The 11,849-nt window shown below is 48.6% G+C and overlaps 1 pseudogene; it reads left to right on the top strand.

The window, feature by feature from the left end:
- The first annotated feature begins 5,065 nt into the window (after positions 1-5,065).
- LOC115517070 lies at positions 5,066-10,158 on the top strand (annotated as a pseudogene).
- Positions 10,159-11,849: the final 1,691 nt, after the last annotated feature.

Below are 11,849 nucleotides of genomic sequence, written 5' to 3'. Positions count from 1 at the left end.
TCAGTGTTGAATTACTACGGTGTTTAAAAAGTGAAAGGGAAAAAAGTAATGTCAAACCATCGATTATTAGATAAATTTAAGCAAGAACAGTGTGATTTCCAGCCAGTTGCTGATGACCGGTTTTCCAGAAGGGAACAATGTGCTGGTGAGGCAGTTATTAAGTGTGATGAAACCACCAATTTAGTGAAGGGTCAATGGCTTACTTGTTTATTTTAAAGTAAATAACCCTCTGGGATATACATGGATCACTTACTTGAAATAATACCAAATAGTAGCATTATGGTGATGGGGGAGAATTCGACCACTTCCTGACAAGTAAGGAGTATTACATTTTATGATACTTTTCTAGGGTTTAGAGGTTACTCCAAAGTAAACTCTAAGAAAATCTTCCCTGGGGTCCCTTGAGTTTGCTGATTCCAAGAAGGGGGACCATGAGCAGAATCCCCTGGACTACAGTCTGAGAAATGGGGTTAAGTCCCTGTCCCCCAGGCCATCTGTTGCCAATGAGCCAGGGCACCAGGCCGGGATAGCTGCGTGTTGGTCATAATGGGCCATCTGGCTGCTTGGGGGAAGGAGCTCATGGGAGCAGGTGTCTGGGACATTCTGACATTACCACTGACCTTTGCCAAGGAGCAGGTTTGGTTTTTTCCAGAATGGCTCAGCCTGGTGGTCAAGAATGCATCCTCTTCATCCAGGACACTTTCAGGAACGAGGCTTAAAATTCTCAACATCCAAATTGAATGTTTTCTTGAGCTATGGGGCTTATGTTACACCTGGATTGTTCTGGGACCCCATCCTGCCCATCCCCCTCCCCATTTAGAAGGGGGGCGATGTCTCTGCCTATCTTTTTGTCCTTGCATGTGTCCTGACCAATCACAATGACAGGGCCAAGGTTTGGCTCCTAGAGGTTTTCTTTGGTTTTTAGATAAGTGTGCAATTTAAGAAAAAAAGAGCATTTAATATACTATGTAGCTTTAGGAAAAGTCATTTAGCAATTCCTTGCTGCCAAACAAAATGCTACCCCCAAGATTTTCCTATGTAGAAATTCTAGAACTACTACTACCAATCCTCTGGGACATGTGTCATGAGTAAATTGTTTTTGATAGAGTACCAAAGTACACAAATTATTTACCTCTAAAACTAAGTTGATAGCTCGAGGTTGTCCATGTCCTAAGGTGTCATCTGTTATTTGGGTTTGAATGTTGTCTAGCATAAGAACAGAGACAGTGGTACAGCTTATATACGGACATCACACCTGACATGGTCCAGAGAGTGGGCTGTCTGTTACTGGGGGTTACTGGGAGCAAGGGCAGACAGAGGGAGAGGGAAGGTGGGGACCATAGATCCATGATGCTGCGTCAGAGAAAGGGGACTTCTAGGATTTCAGAAAGCCAGGGCCTTCTTTCCCTCCAACAAAGGAAATTGCCAAGTAGAAGGTGGATTTCGCTCTTAAGACTTGAGAACCTCCTTTGGGGGCTCTGCTCATTTGGAAGCAGAATATTAGAGTCCCCTAGATCAGTGCTAGAGGCCAGGCTCTCTACTCAGAGTCCCAGTCTGTGGCTGGATGTTATGATTTGCTTGATCTGAGGAATTTTCTAAACTAAATGTTTCAGCATTTTAAAATTAGAAGAATTCAGATAAGATTGAGATTTCTGACTCCTTTCAAGAACTGGGAGTGTCAGCAACACTAGACTTTGATTGGCGCATGGCAGCAGAGTGCATGAACAAGTGGTGGCTGCCCCCACTGGCCAAGGCATACCCTCTCCCGCCCCCACCAACGCACCCGTGCAGCCCCTCTCCTGCTTGGGTGCCTTGTAGGCACAAGGGGCCCCAGTGAAGCTCCCGCCATGGAACCCCGCTCCCCTGTTCTCTCTGCCACCCAGAGGGAGTCTAGACACACATTTCCTGGATCAAATTCAGGCCAGGAGCCATGATTGATTCCTGCCTCGGCCCCCACACAAACACAAAAACCTCCTGCGCATTTACTAAAGCCAAAGAATGTCAGGATTAACCCATAAGTGAAACTTTTGAAAGAGCGAAAGGCAGCTTTAGCCTTAGCATTCCACAGCTCCTCGTTAAAAGAGGAACTTTTTGTAACTCTAGGATAGCTGGAGACACATGACTGAACTCAAAAGCACACGTGATGGATGCCAGCCTCGAGGATGCAAGGCCAGCTTGTTGGGATTCTTGATGTGTTTTTCAGTTTCAGGACAGGTGTATTTGGTGTTCTAGACCACAGCCCAGTGGTGAGAAGTCCCCAGACCCTCAGGAGCAAGGCAGTGGATGGTCACAGTCAGGGTCAAAGCACTACTGGACCCAGGCGAGCCCAGTTTGCAGGCTCCAAAGCCCAGCTGGCCAAGAAACAGGCAGGGACCTTGAGCCCCAGAACATGCGGCCGCCCTCTCCCACACACCACCCTAGCCAGGTGCCCTGCCATGTTGGCTCCTCCCTGGGATTACACACTGACTTTCTGATGGGGTTTCACTATGAGGACTGCCATCTCTGGCCTGAACTGTGTGGAATTGTGTGGAATGTGGTAAAAGGGGCTTTGGCTTTGGAAAACACTGGAGCTAGGGGCACTTCAGATAGCATCTATCCAGAGTTGCCAATGGTGACTGCTGTTTAGAATCACCGAGAACACTTGCAAAATACAGATTTCCATGCTTCGGAGCTCTGCCCACCCCACCCCACCCCCAACCCCACCCCCTGACACACACAGTGTGCAGTCATGAGCTGTCAGGCTTGGGAAACACTGATGTCATTGAAGCCCTTCACTTCTGTTTCTGAAGTACAATCTGAGGTAAAGTAACTTTTCCAAGGTCACACAGCTGGTTTGGCAGGACTAGGGTCAGAGTATAGGTTTCTTGAATATCATCGGGGCTTTCTCTATAATACACCACCTGCTGGATGTACCCACAAAGGGGGTAGCACACAACCGCAGAGATTCTGGGTGTAGAAGACAGTAAGAGGCATAGTCTTTGTGCCTGTAACCCCAGATAATTTCCCCAATATCAGCTTCCGTTGTGGTTGATGACCCAGATGCCTCAGTCTCAAGTCATTTGGGCAGGAGCTTCTGCTTCTAGCTCTGTAATTACCATGGCTTCACTTGTCCATTGAGAGGCGGGAAAGAACTGCGGTTCGTATGTAGACTGCTCTGTGCCTCAGTTTACCTGTATTTAAAATGGAGAGAATGACTGACCCGGCACTCTTACATCTGCTTCTTGGAGCTCTGCAGACCAATTGAATGGCCACACAAAGGCATTCTGTGATCCCCACGTGGCAAAGGGAGAAGTTTTCTGTACCCACAACAGAGCTGTTCCTAAAGTCAAGGCTACTCTTGCCTCATTTTTAATCATTCTAGTGTCAAAATACCACTGTGGCTTCTCTGGCCACCCTGCATGCCCTCCAGGAAGGGCTGCCTGTCTTCTCTGGGTTTCTGGAGGGCTGGTGAAATATTTCCTGTAGGTAATCCTTGGAGGAGCCCCAATTTTGAAGGACTGAACAAGATAAAAAAAAATTAAGTATTACTACTAGGAAATAGCTAGCACAGAGTTCTTATTAAGTGCTGGACATTCTGCCAAATGTTTTACATGCATTATCTCATTTAATCCTCAATTACAGTCCTGTAAATGAAATGTTATGAGCATTCCCATTTTACAGATGTGGAAAAATGAGGTTCAGGAAGGTTAAAGAACTTGCCCAAGATCACATAGTTGCTGAATGAGAGAGCCAGGATTCAAGCCCACATACTCCAGTCTCCAGGGGCAAAGCTCTGATAAATGGGGCTTTATTACAGATCGCTGTCGTCATGAACTTGACCTTTCACACAGTGTTGCCTGGTACTCCTAGTGGGATATCACACCCTGACGCAGTTCAGGCCAAGGACAGCTCGGGCGCTGAGGCTGTGCCTGTCAGCTGGGAGGCTAGGAGCTCCATCAGTTCAGGGACTGCCTGACCCAGCCTGACCAAATTAGAGCAAGTAATGGGTGTGACATAATTTGACATGTAAATTGTTAATTGAACCCCATGGGAGATGATTTTAAATAGAGACAAATACCATACTGTGAACTATTTGGGTTACGAAGCCCTTATTCTCTGACTCCTGCAGGAAGAAAAGAATTGTGTCATGATAAACTGAAAACCCCCAAGCTGTTCCAGGGTCAGGAGAGCAGCAAGCTAGTTGGATTGGGAAGGATTCTCCTTGGGAGTTTCAGGGATTTACTCTTACTTCCTGGCATTTTACCTCTGAAACTCTCCCAAGCCCACATTAGGAACCACTCATCCTACCCATCCTCCCCTGCAGAGACTTTCTAACCCGGGAAATTCAGAACCCTAATCGCAAAGCCAGCCCTGGTCAGACTGCTAAAAGGGCACAATGTGAAGTCCCCATATGCACCCCCACTCCACTCTGTCTTTCTCAGATTTACGGAACTCAACCTACGCAGGGGCCTTGCTGAGGTCCCTACATAGATGTGCTCTTTCTGGGCATTCCCCTATGCACAATGGCTAGTCCCATTCCTTTATCCCTAGAAAGACTTACCTGTCCTTTTCCCCAGGCCCTCCTGCTTGTTTTCTGACTTTCTGAAAGAGTCTGGGTACCCCCATCTGCTAGTGCCGACTGATCCTAATGGCTTAATATGTGCCTATCCTCTCAGGCACAACCTGCCAGCTGCATGACCCATAACTAGCACCCAGGAAATATTTACTGTTGAATCAATGAATGAAAGTAAGAGTAGGAAAGGTTCTCTGGAAATCCTATGCCTTACCTCAAACCAGTAAGCCTATTACTGGCTTCCAGGCTAGTAAAAAGTCATTTGAGAGCAACAGACCTTTGCCTTTTTAAAAACTGGAGCTCCTTTACATAACGCTAGCTGGTGAACATGGCCAGGAGAGGTGACCTCCCCACATGCATTCGCCTCCTTTCCTCCCTCCTGGCAGGGTCCCATGCTTCCCAACAATGCCTTTGGGAGGAAAAGCCTCATTACAAGTCTCTGAGTGGTCCATCTAGTGGGCTCCATTGTCCTAGCTATCCTAGCCACAGGATTAGTTTGGGGACCCGGACTAGATGCAAGAAGACTTTGCCAAGAGCTTCAGGACTCTCGTGGTCATTAGGTGAGACTGATGTCTTCACTGACATCCAAAGATACCGGGTCTTCATTGAATTTTCTAGCTACTGTATCAGGCCTTATCTGAAGCCTACCTGACCTCTGGACTTCTCAGTTACGTGAGAGATTAAAGCCTGTTTTTATTAAGCCAAATAAACACATAACACAATAATACATAACCCCTTAGTTTCTTTTTATGACTGAGCCCAGAGAGACAATCTTTTGTCATTTTTAATCACCTTTATCTTACAGCTTACTTAAACAAATACATACACCAAAATGAAAAAAAAATAAAAACCCCAATTTTTCAGTCTTCAAAGCCTTCTCAAGATCACTAGGCTTGTGATGTCCTAGGTGAATGAAGAAATAACAGTGGCTTCAACAAGAATGAGCTTATTTCTCTCTCACATAAAAGAAGGCTAGAGTGAGGCTGGTATGGGAACTAGTGTCATCAAGGGGCCCGGGTTTTGCTATTCTTAGCATATGGCTTTCATCTTCACATTCACTTCATGGTCCAATGTGGCAGCTAGAGCTCCAGCCATCACATTGATCTTCCTATTCCAAGAAGACACATGAGGAACAGAGAAGGGGAAAAAATGAGTGTGTCAGGAGACTAACGCCTCTTAAAGAATCTTCACAGAAGCCCCACCCAACGACTTAAGCATATGCCTCAATGGCCATCACAGCTATAAACGTGGCTGATGAATGTAGCGCTTGGCTGGGCACACTGCCACCCAGATTAAAATCTCAGTTGCGTTATTAAGGAAAAAAGGGGAGAGTAGATGCTGGGTAGGCAACTAGCAGTTTCTGCCCCACCCTACTTAAACAAGTCTGGCTTTTGTATTCAGTTCTGCTGCTTGGTGCCTGTTCCTCCCAGGAAACCCCCTGGTTTAAGCTTCAATAACTCTTTCCACAGACCCTTAACAACCCAAGCTGGTTCCCTAACCCACCCCCACCCAGGATCCTCTGACCAGCATCTTCCCATTTATCTGGTTAAGAAGCATTCATTGAGCACCTACTGTCTAGTATTAGACCACATTAGTCTTTCATTGGAATCCTGGCAATGGTTTAACTCCCAGCACCCTTGGACTTCTTCTCTGTCATGCCCCAGTCAGACTCCACTCACACCTACCCTTCCTCATTCACCAGTCTTTCCCTAGAGCTATGTTCTTTCCAACACAAGCCTACTCTTCAGCCATCGGTTTCTTTCTTTCTTTCTTTCTTTCTTTCTTTCTTTCTTTCTTTCTTTCTTTCTTTCTTTCTTTCTTTCAAGTTTATTTATTTATTTTGAGAGAGAGCAAGAGAGAGAGCAGGGGAGGAGCAGAGAGAGGATCCCAAGCAGTCTCCACACTGTCAGCACAGAGCCCAACGTGGGGCTCGATCCCATGAATTGTGAGATCATGACCTGGGCCATTGGTTCCTAACATCCTTCTGGCATTAGTGTTCTCAGTCCCATGGATAGGGCCTTTGTGGGCTCAGGACAATGAGGGCTGTGGTCAGAAACAGCAGCTCAGTCAAGGTTGAGTTTCTCTGAATCTTCATGGATGACAGGGTATGATTTTGCCTGGGAACAGATGACTGAGTGAGGCCAGAGCAATGATTTCTTTTTCAGTTCCCCCAAGGCCCGCTGGCTCCCCACAGCATATTTCGGGCCCCACGGACAGCATCGTGGGCCTCTTAGCAATGAACAGCACAAACAAGGTGAAGCCATCTAGTCGTACTGAAGTGAACTATTGTCTTGCCAAACACAAAACATCTGCTCCTCCCTACCTCACCTGCACGAAAGTAGAAAAAATCAGAATAAAAAAAAAAAATCAACCTCTGATATTGCTAACAAAACGTGTTGCCTTGAACCCTCACATAAAGAATACCTTTCGGAAGTTATCTAGCTCTTTCATTGAATTTTTACCCTTTTGATTTCAGTTATAAACTGAGAGCTATCACTACTCAAAATTTTACATTGTATTATGTCTCTTCAAATAGAAACATCATTAGGCAGATGTGAACAATTATCCCCAGTTGGATTCTTTTTTTTTTTTTTTTTTTTGAAGTTAAAGTCTTCAGAGGAGTAGCTAGCAGCTAAATTGTGCTTTAAATCACAGTTTTAAAACTAAACCTATGAGCGGGTCCCGGATGACAACAGGAGGGGAGGAGCCCAGGAGGCAGTGAAGGAGAAGGGGGACAGAGATGGGGGTGAGGCTGGGTCCTCCGGTGCCCTGAAGAACAGCCTCTGTCCTCACCAGTGTCCAGCTGTCACCCAACCCCACCTTGCCCTCACCACGCTGCCCTGAGATACCCCCTGAAATACTGACATGAGGCCGATTATATTGAAAAGCTCCTGACCACTCTCTGGCATTACCCAAACCTTGTGGCTGAGGCCCAACTGATAAGCCCACCTCAGTGAACCCATTAGATCTCTCGAAGCCATGAAAGACCCTTGACCCCCCTGTCAAGTTCATTTTGACACCTGGCGGAGAATGAAAGCATCAGACCAACATTGCTGCTGATACAGGAATCGTGGAGGAAGAAAATTCAATATTTGAACATTTGTGAATATTCTCATAGGACAACAGTTTTGTTTTGTTTTAAGGTGTTCAGAATTCTGTGGAAATTCTGCATAGTCTTCATACTCAAAGCCTTTGTCTTCACTCCTGGGGAAAGCCCAGGGATAGTTGTATGGTGTGTGATTTCCTCACTCATGTGAGTGCAAATGCCCAGATTCCCCCAGCAGAGAAGGGCCTGAAGTCAGAAAAGTTAGGCCTGCGGCGGGGCTGACCAAGCTGTCTTTGTGGTGTGGTGAGTGCTGCCTGCAGCCCCCAGTGTCTCTGCTTCGAGAAGAAGCACCAGCTGCAGGAGCACCTGAGAAACCCTGAGTGGGTAGGACTCCAACCTGGCCACCCCCTTAGTGATCCCCAGCGAGGGCCCCCAAGGGCCATTCACCAGGCGAAGGGCAGAGGGCGGCCATGAGGTGCCCGGCCTGTAAAATCAACATGTTCCTGGGGCTCCAGAACAGGACTCGCCTTGGGGGACTCGCAACAGGAGACACTTCCTCACTGTGTACTGTGTCACCAAGGTCCGGGGGCTACTGAAGGAGGAAGAGCAGGAGGAGGCCAAGAGGAAGAAGATGACCGGCCCAGAAGTGAGTTTCCTTCTGGTGGAGAAAAGCAAAGACATTCTGGGACCCAGTGAAGAGGAAATTGGATGGCAAACCTGGGCGGCACCTGAGGGTGGTTTCCATCTCCGGAAATACTGGTGATGGGAAGTCTCACACCTCAACCACACTTTCCTTTATGGCCTTGATGCCTTCAGACCCTCCCCTGCCCAGGAGCCCCGCACCGTGGAAATGTGAGCGGCGCGTGACCCAGGCCACAAAATAGCAGTAACAGACGCCAAGGGGCTCCTAGGGGCTAGGGTGAGTCTCAGCCAGAGAACACACAACCCTGCTGCTTAAGGTCCTGGCCATCTCAGACCTCGTCATCCTTCGAACTCCTACAGATGGGCTGCATAATGGACCTCTTTGAGTCCCTTGGGACCCATCAGTAGCTTATCTGAAGCACTTCACTGAGGAGCTCCCACTGCCCACCGTGGCCTGGATGTGGTTGTCATTTTCCATGACACTGTGCACACTCACCTGCTGGGCTCTGATCACCCCTCAGACGGGCCAGAGAAGCTTGTCCAGAACCGGCTCTGGAAGCTGGGTTGCTGCTCTGAAGCCTGCAGTTCCATTCACTACAAGGGAACAAGGACATCCAACCACCCGGCAGGCATCTCTGGGCCTCAGGGTGCATTGTGCCACCACTGTCTGTCCCTGGTACCCCCGGGTCCTCCTCAAAGCCCTGAAGGCATTGAGCAACCGACCGACCACCCCAGCAGTGAGACCCCAGTGACCAGACGGCACACAACTCCTTTTTTTCCAGATGAATACTTCACCTGCTCCTTCCTGTGGCTCTGCCTTGGGGCTGGCTGTAAGAACCGCACAAATCACAGGAAAGGAGTAGCTCATCAAGTCAGGGGCCACTGCAGATATTCACACCAGCATGACAACCGAGTTTATTCCCTCAAGGCCTGCTGGGAAAAAGGCAAGGAAGTCAGCGTAGTGCCCAGGATATCAGCTGCCACCAACTCCCCCCTGGATGGGTCTCGAAAACTGTGCCTGGTCTGGGCATGTGATCGAATGTCTATGGTAGCTACAGTATGGTTTGGGAACCAAGGTCCTGTGGGTACTTCGGTGCGGGCCGAGACTGTGCACGTATGGCCTACAGCTGACGGATTTCTGAAGGACAGGAACAGTGCTGCCTAGGGCCTCTTGGTTGGAATGAAGGTCCTGGCTCAATCCGTGTCTGAGCTTAGCCATGGGCCCACCAGTGCTGTGGCTTTCTGGCTCATGGACAGATCCCCCCCGCCACTGGAGCTGCAACCATCGGCTAGACACCAAGGAGCACCTGGGTGGCTCAGTCGGTTAAGCATTGGACTTTTGGTTTTGGCTCAGAGCACGATCTCGTGGTTTGTGGGTTCGAGCCCTACATTGGGTTCCGAGCTGACAGGGCAAAGCCTGCTTGGGATTCTCTCTCCCTCTCTCTCTCTGCCCCTCTCCCACTCACTCTCTCTGTCTCTCTGTCAAAAATAAATAAACTTTAAAAAAAAATAGATAACAACACCAAGCACCACTGTGGGGAGGGCTTCTGTGACACCTGTTCATCCAAGGCCCGGTCAGTGCCTGAGCAGGTGCGTGACAACTGCTGACAGAGCCAGTGAGATGTTGCTGAGGCGGGTGGGCAAGGAAGGCCGGATGCTTGGGAGATGGGGGAGGATGTGCAGAATGCCGTGGGGGCATGGTGACAGCCACTGATGTATCACTAGGTTTGGTGAAGGAGGCGGCCAGGTTGTCATGGTTGGGGCCCGAGTACGAGATCCAGCACTGCCACAGCTGCTGGGAGGAGTTCAGCATCCAGCTTACCACTGCCCGGCCTGTGGACAGGGCTTCTGTGACAAGTGCTGTCATAACCACCAGTTGTCCCTTGTGGAGACTGAGACCATCCTGAGTCTGCTTTAACTGCAGTTAAAACCAGTGAGCTTTGGGATGCCTGGTTGGCTCAGTCGGTCAAGCATCCGACTTTGGCTCAGGCCATGATCTCACAGTTCATGAGTTCGAGCCCCCTGTGGGGCTCACTGCTTTCAGCCTGTCAATGTGGAGCCTGCTTCGGATCCTCTGTCCACCCCCCCCCCCGCCCCTCCCCTGCTTGTGCACTCTCTCTCTCAAAAAATAAATAAAACATTACAAAATATATATTTAAAAAAAAAAAACAGTGGTGTTTGGGGCACCTGGGTGGCTCAGCCATTTAAGCATCCAACTTTGGCTCAGGTCATAATCTCATGGTTTGTAAATTCAAGCCCCACATCAGGCTCCATGCTGACAGTGTGGAGGCTGCTTGGGATTCTCTCTCTCCCTCTCTCTCTGCCCCTCCCCCTCTTCTCTCTCTCTCTATCTCTCTAAATAAATAAATAAACTTAAAAAAAGAAAGCCGTGACATTTAAGCTCAGCTCCCTCTGTGAGTCCTTCACAGTAACTTAGGTTCTCAGAATCAGAAGTCTCATTGAGGTAGGCCCTCCTTCCAGTCACCTCTGGCATTGTGTGTCCTCTCTGCTTGACCTGGGGCCACTTTCCCATGGTGGGAGCGGGGCGGATGGCAAGCCAGGGTGAGCCTGGTGGCAGGCCTGAAGGCATGAACTCTTCAGGGCAGGGAAGTGAACAGTTGTAGCGAAAGGGAATGAACCGAATCAGTTGCATTTACGTCGGGTAAACATGATACCAATTATTATTTGTAATAATACATACATACGAAAGCAGCATGGAATATCCTTAGGCTGCTAGTGTCTGTGAAGACTCATCATAGTCTGTCCCCAGCACAAGGATAACGTGGCCGTGGCAGCGGGTCTTACCCACAAAACAGAGGTGGGTCAAGAGCCACTGTGTTGCTACTCACTTTTTTTTTAATGTTTATTTTTGAAAAAGTGTGTGAACCAGCGGGGGTGGTGGGAGGAATCCAAAGTGGGTTCTGCACTGAGAGCAGGGAGCCCAATACGGGGTTCGAACTCATGAACTGTGAGATCACAACCCGAGCTGAAGTCAGACTCTCAAGTGACTGAGCCCCCTGGGCGCCCCACTAATCACTTTTGTCTTCCCAGCTTCTCCTTTCCTTGCCTTTTCCCTTTATGCCTCACAGCTACTTGAAGTGAGTGTCCCAGGTACTTCCTGTTTGGAATAGCCTGAAGGAAATCTACCTGGGTCCTCCAGAGTTAGATCCCAATTCTTGGCCTAAGCCTGATTCAGTCAGAGACCATCCAATTTATCATACAGGTCACGAGAGTGGAGAGTGAGGGATAGGGTCCTCAGTCCCTGAGAAGTCAGGCTGCGGGAAAGGCGATGCCTCCATACCTGGGGGGAGCACAGAAGGAAGCAGGCCTTCCCTGGCTGTGTTTCTTGCTTGGTGATGCTTCTGTCTGTGTGTCCACTCAGCTTTCCCAAAGGCCGCACCCTGCTACCAAGTGGGGCACCTGCTTCTCTCCCCTCCGACCCCAGCAAGCCCACCATCTGCTTCTGAGAATTGCACTAGAATTTTTATTGCTTATTTTGAAGTGTATTAATTGGCTCCCAGATCATGAGAAATCTTCCAGGGAGACAGAGCACAGAATAAATATACTGTGAGTTGCCTTTTTTTTTTTTAAGTACATACAAATATTGAA

Source organism: Lynx canadensis, chromosome B3, assembly GCF_007474595.2.
Source record: "Lynx canadensis isolate LIC74 chromosome B3, mLynCan4.pri.v2, whole genome shotgun sequence".
In the NCBI taxonomy this organism is placed as follows: Eukaryota; Metazoa; Chordata; class Mammalia; order Carnivora; family Felidae; genus Lynx; species Lynx canadensis.
This window is presented reverse-complemented; position numbering and strand designations above follow the sequence as displayed.